Here is a 13,869-nt window from a genome sequence, read left to right as displayed (position 1 = left end):
AAGAAATTTAATTGATCTAACACAATTATGTCATTTTGATTAAAATTATTTTTCAGAAATTGTGCTTTAAAATTTTTACCTTTTAATTTTCTTAGTTAATTTACTTAGTATAAATCTAGTTTTATTAAACCCTTTTCTTTAAAAAAAAAAGAGATTTTCCTTTGCCAAAGTGTTTTTAATTGCATTTCATAAATATTTTCTTACACAATCCTTATGGGTACGATAACTCGATGTTTACTTGTCACTTTATTACTTGTTGCGATTGTGTACACTGGCATATTTCCATCTTTCTAAGTTTTTGGCGTCATTGCCGGGGACTATTTTAAAAGTCATTATTTGTGAATTTGTTAATTTTGCATTTTGGTTTATTTTTCTGTTCAATTTTAACTTAGTTAATTCTTTTTATGATTGTTTTAGCTGTTTATGAGTGTTGATCAAATTATCGATTTACTCCCCGTCGATTGTGAGATTTAAAGAAATTTTCGACAAAGAAGAAGACAAACAAGTCAAAGAAGGACTGAAGAGATGAACTTTGAAAATTTGAATCAAGGAAATAGAGCAAACCCTGTTCAAAATCCTATCCTTCTTGCTGATGATAGGGATAGAGCTCTAAGACAGTATGCCATGCCAGTGTTTCATGAACTTAATCCAGGTATTAGGAAACTTGAAATCGAGGCACAACAATTTGACCTGAAGCTAGTCATGTTCCAAATGCTTCAGATAGTGAGCCAATTCAGTGGAATGCCTACCGAAGATCCTTACCTTCACTTAAGACTGTTTTTAGAGGTAAACGGTTCTTTCAAATTGGCTGAAGTACCTGAAGATGCATTACGATTAAATTTATTCCCATATTCGCTAAAGGATAAAGCTCGAGCCTAGTTGAACTCATTTCCATTACCACATGGCAAGAGTTAGCAGAAAGATTTCTTATGAAGTACTTCCCACCTAGCAATAATGCTAAGTTAAGAAATGAGATCATTGCATTCCAACAGATGGATGACAAGTCCTTGTATGAAGCACAGGAAAGGTTTAAAGAACTTTACGAAGATGCCTGCATCATGGAATCCCTTATTGCATCCAATTGGAGACGTTTTATAACAGTATCAATGATCACATGAGGATGGTAGTGGACGCTTCTACTAATGGTGCTCTCCTTTCTAAGTCTTATAATGAGGCTTATGAAATCATCGAGAGGATTGTTAGCAACAATTATCAATGGCCAACCAATCAAGTATTGTCAGAAAGACGAGTCGCTAGAGTACATGAAGTAAAAGCTCTCAATTCACTCACATCTCAAGTATCTTCAATATACTCAATGCTTAAAAACTTTACTACTAATGGGTTTAATAGTTTTGCAGCTCAGCCATCGAATCAATTTGAAACTATAGCCTGTGTTTATTGTGGGGAAGGGCACTCATTCGCAGAATGTCCATCAAACCCAGAATCTGTGTATTACATGGGTAACCAAAACCAAACCCGAGGAAGGTAAGGACTACAATCCAATTTTTATAACCCATCTTGGTGAAAACACCTTAATTTTTCTTGGAGTAACCAAGGAGTTCGGCCCAGTAACACTTATGCACAACCTAGACCGACCTAGCCACTTGTATTTACCCAACAAGTTTAGAAGCAATCTTAAGCTGATCTTCCAATGGCTTAGAAAACCTATTGAAGGCATACATAATGAAAAATGATGCCTTAATACAAATCCAAGTATCCACATTGAAAAACCTGGAAAACCGAATAAGGCAGCTTGCAACTAATTTTAGGAACCGACCACAAGGTTCTTTGCCTATTGATACAGAGAACCAAAGAAATCTAAGAGAAGAGCATTATAAAGCATTGACGTTGAGGAGTAGGAAGACATTAGAGCCTAACATTGTCGAAGTTGAAAAGGAGCCAACTTGTAAGAACCCGTTTTCAGTAAAATTGAAACAGTGGTTTTGGGACCACAAATTTGAGACAGAAAGAAAATTTATTGTAAAATTATTTCATGGTCAGCATCATGACAGAAAAGACATATAAAAATTTCGATAAGAAAATTTTACCGATTTCATGTTAAGTATGGAAAGGACCAAATTGCATAAAATGCAAAACTTGAGTTCTAGTAGCTATAAGTATCAAATAGCTCTGGAATTCAACATTTGAGGTCCTTATATGGTAATTAGACCATTAAGAGTAGTTAGTAGATATTTTTGATGATTCATCCATGGAAAATTATAAAAAGAAAAGGATTAAATTGGAAATTGAAATAAATAAAAGATGATAAATAAAATAAATATCTAATATCATCATTCTATATCATCTTCTTCCCATAATTTTATGGAAACCCTAGGAAAGAGAAAGAAAATCAAGCAAGCTTAATTAGTTAAGTAATCATGTAACACCTGTAATCCATATCCATTGCTGGACCAGGGTTAAAGGTGTTGCCAGATGAATCAGAACAATTAACATACATTTCATAATCATCAAAGCATTAGAGATCAAATATCAATATAGAGTCCCTTATATAGGTCAACGAGACCTTAAACATACACTAGAAAGGAGTCGGGACTAAACCAAACACATATAATTTTTTTTTCCAGAACTTACACATTTTTCAAACAAATGCAGGTCACACGCCATTAGACATGCCTGTGTGTCTAGGCCATGTCAAAACAGGGCATACATAATGACTTGCTCACATGGCCATAAGACACCCCCGTGTGCCTTGACCGTGCTCAAACCTAACTTACAATTGTAGGGTACCCCAGGGGACACGGCCGTGTAACATGACCGTGTGTCACATACGGGTGAAATAAACGCCCGTGTCTCTGCCCGTCTGGACAAAAATATGCCATTTGAATAGCCAATCTGCTACTCCAATTTGGGTCAATCTACAAGCACCAAACCAAACATATATGCACAACCATTTCAGTGAATATCTAGACCAAACCATACATAATTCATGCTATAACATTATCAATCATTTCAAATCTCAATTCATTAATCAATTCATACTAAAACTTAAACTAAAATCATACCTAAACATATGATCAATACATCATTCAATCAAATGCTCAAAACTTACCAAAACTTCTCAACATTGACCATTTTTGGCCAACCAAAAACATATTACAATTTCACATTAGCATCATATATCATATACCATTATCAAACTCTAAGTTCAAACACAAACCAACCATATCACATGGCTAAATATGTACATTACAAAACATAATTCCATAACTTCTAGCCTATACATGCCATACTTTAATATATACATTTTCAAAGTACCAAAATAAGGTTCGATAGTGTGGTGACGATCCTCAATGATCCCCGAGCTCAAAATAGCTTCGATATCTATAAAATAATAGAAACACACACAAAGTAAGCTTTCAAAAGCTTAGTAAGCCATATACAAATAAACATATCATTTAAAGAAAATAAGTATCATCAAATCATTTATACTTTGTATACCAATGCTAACACAAATCTCATATTCAAATACTTACCTTTAATTCTCAAATAGGCTATACAAAGTAAACATACCTAAATTTGATATGATTTCACAAAGTTATTCATTTTCTCGGAATGCCCATTTGAGCCATTCAGAAACGTAAGGATACGTGGACAGATCAGAAAGTATATACAATGCCGACATCCCAAACGTGGTCTTACATGTAGTCAAACATCGATGCCACTGTCCCAAACAGGGTCTTACACGAAATCAGATACGATGCCGATGTCCCAAACATTATCTTACATGTAAAACAGAAGTCGATGGCAACTTCCCAGATGTGATCTTACACGAAATCACATATCGAAATCCTATGTCATGACATATGTACCCTAACTATTCTTAGGGTTCGTACGGGGCTTTTCAGACGTCGGAACTTTGTCAATACTTTCTCGGATAACATATATTTAGTTCAGACATACATTCATCACAATTCAGTATCAAATGAATAATAATAATACAAGTTAAACAAGCTTATTTGTATATCGACTTACCTCATACGGATTCGGATAAAATGAATCGGCTACTCGACGACTTTCGACTTTCGACTTTCCCCGATCTAATTCCGTTTTCTTTAATTCTTGATCTATATAAATTCAAATTTGACTCATTTAATCACACATTCATTCAAAAAATCCAAAAAGACAAATTTAGGGCAATTTGCAAACTAGCCCTCACATTTTCACATTTTGACACTTTAGTCCCTAATTCACAAAATCACAAAATACACATAATTTGCATATACGCATGCTTGGCCAAATATTCATAACTCTCATACAAGTGCACACATTTCATTTATTTCACATTTTAGTCCCTCAAAATAACATTTTTACAATTTAGCCCAAATTACCCAGTTTCATCAAAAATCCAAAGACAAAACATATAAACCCAACATCAAACTTTCATATTTCATCATATAACAACATAAAGCTCATGAATCCATCCATGGCACATTTCAAAATCCTCAACAAAATCAGAAATTGAGACATGGGCTTGATAGTATTCGAAGAAATGATTTCAAAAAATGTAGAAATTAAAAAAAACCGATCAAAACACATACCTTAATTGAACTTTAACTTAGCCAAACCCTAAATGCTTTTATTTCTTCTCTTTTTCTTTGAATTTTGGCAAGTATGGATGAATAATTCATCCATTAAGATGTTTTGTTTTATTATATTAAAATTAATAAACATTTTACCATTTTTTCCTTTCATTAAAAATTAATAAACCATTATATACAAGGTCATTAAGGTCCACTCAAGCTTACAATGGTCAAATATCAACATAATGACCTTTCCTTTATAAAGACATATCAAATAGGCACTTTAACATTTAGCAGGCAACCTTTACATTTTACGGATTAGGTCTTTTTAACAAATTAAGCACACAAATGATTAAATTTCCATATGAGACTTTCACATATCTCATTCACATATCATAAACATTAAAAATAATATTTAAATATTTTTATGACGCGGATATGTGGTCCCAAAACCACTATTCCGACTAGGGTCTAAACTAGACTGTTACAATTCTCCCCCTATAGGGATTTTTGTACCCGATTAAATAGATTCAGATATTGTCATCTCATAGCATCTTTAGGATCCCACGTGGCCTCTTCAATACCATGTCGATGCAATATCATCACTTTTACTAACGAAATTTTCTTATTTCGCAGCTCTTTAACCTCTCGAGCTAAGATACAAATCGACTTTTCTTCGTAAGTCATATCAGACTGAATTTTAATATCACATGGAGTAATCACATGCAAAGGATCTGTAACACCCCAAACCTGGCCTAGACGTTATGACCGAATCTGACATGCCACATCAAAAACGTTAAAAACGTTTTTCCGTTCTAAGTTCAGAAAATCGTACTTGATGTTTAAAGGATTAATTCATTAAAGGTTAAAGTGAATGGAAGTCAGCACCGTAGGAAACCGGAAAAAGGAGGTGAGTCCATCGGATCGCTTAAGTACCAAGCTCTTTCGGATCCAATCCTAGACATGCACACCGCCATTGCCACACTCTAACATCGCATATATTTTTAGGTTACCATTGAACTTATGTCTATTTTAGAATAAAACGTATTTAAGTTTGTAAAATGTTATCATAGTAGAAGCCTTGTTTGTAATCGTGTTACTTCGAAATCAGTTTATGTTTTTGGAAAACGAACCCTAGATCTAGCCCATTTGGATAGTTAATATAATTTAAGGTCATCATGATAAGTTATAAATCGAAACCCAATTAAAAATAATCATAAGTGGCCTTATTACATAACAAAACCCAAATCATCAAAGTGAAGAAAATTGAAGTCCAAATCACCAGAAGAAATCCATATTGCAGAACGAGTGGCCACTCCGAATCCCTCGCAACTCCAAGCCCACTATGGCTGGGGATTACCTGCATGGATGAAAATAGGGGATGAGTTTGGAGAAACTCAGTGTGAAATTAACCCAACCATAGCCCATATCACTCAAACCACGAAATGAATAAATTGGCCTTAGCCCAAAAATGAATCACGTAATTAAGCCCATAGGCCCATAGCGCATCGGATCGATATTTCATGTATATGCAAAACCCAACCCATATCCAACCATGTACACCCCATACCATCCTTTCACCATGTGGGAGACTACTCGACCCACCCAACAAACTACATCCACGTAATTATGCAAAGATGGTCGCTGAATGAATAATGTGACAGAGTCACCAGATCTGAGATAATCGTGGCGAGCCACCAGATCGAATAATTGTGGCATAGCCACCAGGACGCTTCCTCCAAAATATAACCCATGTCCCCATGCAAAAAATATTCATTCATGGCATACATCATACATATTTAAATCAACATGCTTTTTAGACAAAATTAACCCTAGGGGCATATTGGTCATTTACACCTAGGGGTATCATGGTAATTTTCCATACATAAGGGTATTGTAGTGATTTAGCTACTTCTAGGGTTTTCATGCATATCCTATCCATTTACGTACTATTAGAATAATTACCGCGCATACTTACCAAATTGAGCCCGTTGGCCCATGAACCCGATTTTTGGCCCATTAAGCCCAAGTTATCAAAATGCATGAAATCGCACGTACTGCAGTTTATTACCTTCAGAATACCAAACATACAAACCCAACTATCTTACGAGCATTCGCACACTCATAAAATTCCCAAAATACCAACTTTTCGGCATTTCGGCTTTTCAGCTTTTGCCGATCGAGTCTATGAGAGGGTGTTAGTTACACACCTATTTTATGACGATTCGCTGACGAGATCCACGTACGAACTGCCTAAAATTATAATACTACCACGTTAATCTTACTACCGAATCGAACTACATATTAACTTCTTACCATATTCGGCTAACAACATCTTAGGCCTTAGTGTTCCTACCTTTGCCGAAAATAGTGTCTCGATCCAGATCCATTCGTTCCACTTGTCCAAGCCCTTGATCAACAGCCTCTTAATCACACTATTATCAAAATAATACAATTATCACAACCCCTTAGGGCTACAAGTCCAAAAAATGACAACCTCCCTAACCTTTTAGGGATTCCGGCTTTTCTTAAAATATGCAAGATAGACAAAGTTGGAAAGACTTACCACCGATTCTTCCAGTCAACGTTCTCCCTTAGTTCTTACTTGATTCTGATGCAGTTCTAAGCCCTCAAACGATAACAAAAGTCGAGCCCTCAGTGATCTCAATATTCGGTTATGTCCCTAGGATAGTGTGGGAGTTTCGCCTTTTTGCAAAAGTGTAGAGAAAGATAAAATATGAGGGTTTTTACTTGTGGTATTATTGACAGAAACCTGGGGTTTAGAGGTTGAGAGAATCAGCCAAAGATGATGAGAAAAATAAGAGATTTGGCTAGGGAAAAATCGGTACAAAAGGAGTCAAGTTTTCGGGATTTCAGGATTTGAGGCAATCGGCTATAGTCTTAAGAATAATGGAAGGAAAGTGGTATAGAGTAGGGTGGCTGAAGGATTCGGCTATGGGGAAAAGAAGAAGAAAAGAATAAGTGGATGGAAAGAAGAGAAAAAGAAAAGAAGAAGAGAATGGTCAGGAAACGGCACCACTTACCACTAATGCCGAATTTATATCGGCACTAACCCTAGCCGAATTCCCATGCTAAAGTCCCTTGGTCACCACCTCTTGTTCCTTGATCACTCCTAGATTTCCTCCCTTATCTGCTCCTAAATCCTATCCCTTATCAACTCCTAAATCCTCTCCCGAGACTTTCACTTGGTTCCACTACTTACCTTTTCCATTCATAAAATTAATCCCTTATTTGTTGTCATTGTGACTTGAACCAGGTCCTCCCAATCATCCACACGCCACTTATAGCATTCCCAGTGGCGTCACTTAGCCACTTTACCACATGCTTCCTTGTGATTTATTTTACACAATTAATACCTAAAAGCCCAAATAACTAGAACCCCTTTTTCTTATGGAATTAAAATTAATTAAAACTACTGGGTTTTACCTTAAGCTACCATACTTAATCCTACGACAAACAAACAGGACATAGAATTTTTAAAATTTTCCAACATTTTTAAAATTCCCGAAAATTGGGGCGTTACAGGATCGGATCTATATCGTCGAAGCATCAATACGTGAAACACATCATGAATCTTTTCTAACTCTGGTGGCAACAATAATCAATATGCTACAGGCCCAATATTCTCGGTAATCTCATATGGCCCAATGAACCTCAGACTCAATTTTCATTTTCTACCGAACCGAAGTAATTTCTTCCACGGAGACACCTTAAAAAACACTCTGGTGCCGATCTCAAACTTAATATCTTTTCTTTTCAGATCCTCATAAGATTTTTGACGATCAGAAGCTGCTTTTAAGCTATTTCGGATCACTTTTACTTTCTGTTCAGTTTCTTTTATCAAATTAATTTCGAGAATCTTATTTTCGCTGAGCTCAGTCCAATACAAAGGTGTACAGCATTTGTGACCATATAAAGCTTCGTATGGTGCCATTTTAATGCTCGACTGAAAACTATTACTTTAAGCGAATTCAATCAAGGGCAAATATTGTTCCCACGTACCTTCAAACTCAAGAATGCAACATCTCAACATATCCTTGAGTATCTGAATAATCTGCTTGGATTGACCACCCGTTTGGGGGTGAAAACCAGTACTGAAGTGCAGTATAGTACCTAGACCATATTGTAATTTCTTCCAGAATCGTGATATGAATCTTAGATCTCTATCTGACACTATAGACAATGGCACAGCATGCAATCTCACGATATCAAAAATGAATAACTCAGCTAATTTATCAAGCGAGGAATCGGATCAAACCGGAATAAAATGAGATGATTTCATAAAACGATCAACTACAATCCAGATAGCATCTTTCTTTCTTGGAGACAGGGGTAAACCCGAAACAAAATCAATTGTCACTCGATCCTATTTCCACTCCGGAACCATAATCGATTGTAAAAAACCAGATGGCACCTGATGTTCAGCTTTAACTTGCTGACAGATTAAACATTTAGAAACAAAGTCAAAGATATCTCTTTTCATTCTGGACCACCAATAATGCTATTTCAGATCATTAGACATTTTTGTACTACCCGGATACACAGATAACAGACTATTATGAGCTTCACTCAAAATCATTTGAATTAACTCTGGATTTCTTGGGACACAAATTCTATATTGGAGTCTCAGACAATCATGTTTATCAACTCTGAATTCTACATCAGACTCTACATCACACTAAGCTCGTTTAGCTAAAATTTCATTATCAATCTTCTGAGCTTCGATAATATGTTGTAAAAACAAAGGTGTCGCTTTTAATTCCACCAAAACTGAACCATCATCGAACAGAATCAAATGAGCATTCATAGTACGCGGAGCAAATAATGATTTTCGACTTAAAGCATCTGCAACAACAGTTGCTTTACCCAGATGATAATCAATCACAAGTTCATACTCTTTTAGCAGTTCTAACCATCTTCTCTATTGTAGATTCAGATCTTTCTGAGTCATCAGATATTTCAAACTTTATGATCAGAATATACATGACATTTCTCATCAAACATATAGTGACGCCAGATTTTTAAAGCAAACACAATTGCAGCTAACTCAAGGTCGTGCGTCGAATAATTCTTTTTATGCGGCTTCAACTGTCTCGAAGTATAAGCAATGACTTTGCCTTCTTACATTAAAACACATTCCAGACCGATCAATGAAGCATTATTGTATTACACAAATTCTTTACCAGATTCGAGTTGTACCAATACCGGAGCTTCAGTCAACAAAGTTTTCAACTGATCAAAGCTATTTTGACACTTTTCAGACCACTTAAATTTAGCATCTTTTTGAAGCAGCTTTCTCAACGGAGTCACCGTAACACCCCATACTCGTAACCCACGTTAGAGTGGAGTACGGGGTATTACTTAATTTGATCTCATACACACAAACATTCCCGAAGTCTCCAAAACTTGGGCCCATTTTAGAACTCTTTCAGTTTCTACTTTAAACTTCTTATTATGGGCCTACAAGCCCCAAATTGACCATTGAAAACTATTCAAGATCAACTTGGGTTCTTAAACCATCTATATAAAATTTGACTTTGAAATAGGGCACATGCCCGTGTGGAAGGGCAACACGCCCGTGGGCCATTTCAACATGGTTGTGTTGATGGCCCGTGTAGCTCTCACGGCCTAAGCAATACAAGGACAGGCATGTGTTCTCCACTCGTATGAAATTAATTTTAAATGTACACCTACAGGGGATTTCACACGTCCTGGCACACGCCCGTGTGACTGGCCCGTGTCCTTCACATGGCCATGACACGTCTGTGTGCAAAAAAATGGACATTCTAATGATGTCAGCACCCTAGATAATGATCATTTTACTAATTTTGGGGCTTCAGTTCAGATAACGACCTCTCCGAAGGTCTACAGTCGCTTCAAGTGACATAGATAACCTAAATAATCATAACGGTGCAAATGGGCCCACACGCTCGTGTGGCCCATTTAGCCAAAATCTATGTGACCTACATAGCCCAGTCCAATATTTATCACTTACCGTGGATTTAATCTGTGTGGAGCCTACGAGCCCATTGGGTCTACAAGGCCCATTTCGGCCCAATGTGGCCCATAACAGCCTAAGCCCACGAGAACACTTGTGGTGGCCTCTACAGTCTATCGCCCATGCTTTGTGGGCTCGGCTCACCACACGAGTGATAGCATGCTCGTGAGACCTCAAATGCCGAAGTTTCAACTTTTCAGCTTTTACGGATTCACAGTAAAGAGGGGTGAGAATACGCACCTTTTTGGCTTTTGTTAGTAACAGATTGGTGTACGATTGCACACATTTTTACGCAACCACTTCTAACTCCTTAAGCGCCGAACCTACAACCGTCCCAACATACAGTCAGTCCATCATTTATCAGTGTCTAAAACACTTAACCCAAATAGACAATACTACAAACCTCGATTGTACGAACTACGACTTGTTCCTTTAGATCATAATTTAAATCGATCACACCTTTCTTTGCTAAGAAACTGCGATAACAAAAGATCTTAATAGGTGGAATTGATTTTAGTTGAGGCTTAAACTCATGAATAATAACCTAACAGAAAAATAGGGCTATCTGACCTATGACCATAAGGTAGGCTACCGAAATTACCTTAATTGATTAGTGGGTGATAGGGTTTCGGTAGCTAGAGAATTTCTGCACTTTCACTCCTCGGAAACACTGATTCGTCAGAACACTTGCAAATCGAAATGATTTCCGAATACTAGAGAAGAATAATATTCAGCCAACCACTACCCAAACTGCTTGGGAAAGATTAAAGAAGAATAACTTTCGGTTTAGAAGCAGAACAAAAGAAAATAGGAGAAAAATAAATGAATGGGGAAGAATAGGGAATGTTGGCTATGAAAGAAAATTGAAAGATGGGGAAGAGGAGGAAGATGTGTTCGGCAATGTCAAGAGAGTAGCGAAAAAAGAAGAACAGTTTTCTGTAGAGAATGAGAAATGACTAAAAGAAGAACAATGTCACGAGAGGCACAAATCCAAAACAACCAAATACCAAAATTGCCCAAAGGAATTCGGCTACCACTTGCAAAAAGGAGAAAGGAACCTTCTTCCAAAACACTCACAAAAACTGAAAATGGTCAGTTTTTTTTCCCAATGCCAAATTAGAGATACCAAATGGCACCATCATCCCCACACTCATCAAAATCCTAATTCCTCTCCACAAATCTCTCCCCAATACTCTGCACGATTTCCTCCTTGACACTTGATAAACCGTAAATTATACATATTTTTACCCCATGTTTAATGCATTTTATAGATAATTTCTCATTAGAATTGGTGAATTCAATACTCTTATTGCTTTAATTTCATGTTTTGTACTCAAAAGAGCACCAAGAGTCAAAAGGAGCCAAAAACGAGTCAAAGAGGGACAAAACAGACCAAATTCAGAGGATGACACGGCTTAAGCCTTGCCACACGGGCAGCTCACACGCCCATGTCTTTCGAGGGTGTCAACTAAGGCTTTCACGATTCACACAGCCGTGTGCAATTTAACAGATTGAACATAGCCTGGCAATCACGTCACACGGCCGTGTCACACGGGCGTGTCCCTGCTGAGCCCAAGTTAAGTCCAATTCGAATAAGGCCACTTTGGAGTGTTTCTAGGTATTCCAAAGCCTATAAATACGCACTAGACGAGGAGAAAAGAGGAGACAGAGAAGAGGGGTAAGGAATTACCCCAAGGAAGCCGATTGATCCATCTCAGAAGTCGGATTCATCATCAAGACTGAAGATCTCTTCTCAATTCCCCTTTAGGAGTTTTGGGTTTTCTTTATGTTTTGTATTCTTTATTCTTCTGAGATGTTTTCTTATTTAGTTATGAACTAAATCCCCTCAATACCTAAGGGGAATGAAACCTAAGACGAATCTTGTTATTATTTTCTGAATCGTATGATAAATATTTAACTTGTTCTTAATTATGTATTCTTAATTCTTGTTTTGATATCCCAGGATACTGATTCAAGACACGCTCTTATTCAGAGGAAGAATAGACCCTGTCTAAGATTACATTTGCCATAATTAAGCGGAGTTGATTGCGCGCCTAGAAATAGGGTGACAAGATTTTGCTGAATTAGGGTGAAACCTAATAAGGGGATCCATAGATCTAGTTGATGCAACCCTAGAGTGTTAATTAGAGAAAAGTCTCGGTTATTCAATCTAGGGATTAGATGTTATTAGTCTTGAATAGGGATAATAACATAACTTAGGGATCTCTACGGAACAAGTTGAATGAATAAATCGTCTGATTCGGAGACAGAATAACAAGTAAAGTCTAGATGGATTTTTCATTAGGTATTGTCTCAAGTCAATCAATTTTCCCAAAAGAAATTCCCCAATTCTTTTCTCTGTGCGTTCTTAGTTTAAATAATTAGTTAATTAAAACAAACCCTTTTATTCTTAGGCTAGATAATAAAAAGATAGTTATTACTAGTACTTTTGGTTCCCTTGGGTACGATATCCCGGTCTTGCCATTACTATACTATTGTTCGATAGGTGCGCTTGCCTTTCCATCGTGATAATAGTTAGTCTAGGTTTGATCTTCATTATATATATTTATTACTTGTTACGAATCACGAGAGCAAGTTTTTGGCGCCGTTGTCGGGGAACTGAAATATTAGGAACACTAAATTTTTATTACTTTAGTCATTTATTTTTTTTCAATTTTATTTTAATTTATTATTTATTAATTTACTTTTTCTCTCTCTTGGTAGGTTTTTATAGTTTATGACTAGAAGAAACTCGCCAGGACCATTACTTTTTGACGAAGAAATCGATCGTACAATTCCCAAAAATCAAAGAGAAATAAGGCATAGTTTACGATACACGGAGAACAAGCAGAAGGCGATACTCAAACCCTAACTGACAAGATGGCTGAAAACCAAAGCAATCAGCTACCTCCTGCAATTGCGGCTAATCAAAATCCTGCTCCACGTACTATGTATGATTATGCTAAACCTTCTTTAACAGGAACTGAATCTAGCATCGTTAGACTTGCTGTAGCTGCAAAAACTTTTGAATTAAAACCTAACACTATTCAGATGATACAACAGTTTGTTTAGTTTGATGGTTTGCAGGATGAAGATCCCAATGCTCACTGAGCAAATTTCCTGGAATTTTGTAATACATTCAAAATCAATGGCGTTTCTAATGATGCAATTTGTCTTCAGTTATTTCCCTTTTCACTGAGAAACAAAGCTAAACAGTGGTTGAACTCGTTACCACGAGGGTCTATCACTACTTGGGAACAAATGACCGACAAATTTTTACTAAAATATTTTCCGCCGGCTAAAATGGCT

At 36.6% G+C, this 13,869-nt stretch overlaps 1 non-coding gene across 1 annotated transcript; it reads right to left on the bottom strand.

The window, feature by feature from the left end:
• Nucleotides 1–959: 959 nt before the first annotated feature.
• On the bottom strand, nt 960–1,065 carry LOC128287168 (small nucleolar RNA R71). The gene has a single exon (XR_008277863.1). It is a non-coding gene; the product is annotated as a small nucleolar RNA R71 (small nucleolar RNA).
• Nucleotides 1,066–13,869: the final 12,804 nt, after the last annotated feature.

Source organism: Gossypium arboreum, chromosome 13 (genome assembly GCF_025698485.1).
Source record: "Gossypium arboreum isolate Shixiya-1 chromosome 13, ASM2569848v2, whole genome shotgun sequence".
Lineage (NCBI taxonomy): Eukaryota > Viridiplantae > Streptophyta > Magnoliopsida > Malvales > Malvaceae > Gossypium > Gossypium arboreum.
The sequence above is the reverse complement of the archived record's forward strand: the minus strand, read 5'-3'. Positions and strand labels throughout refer to the sequence as shown.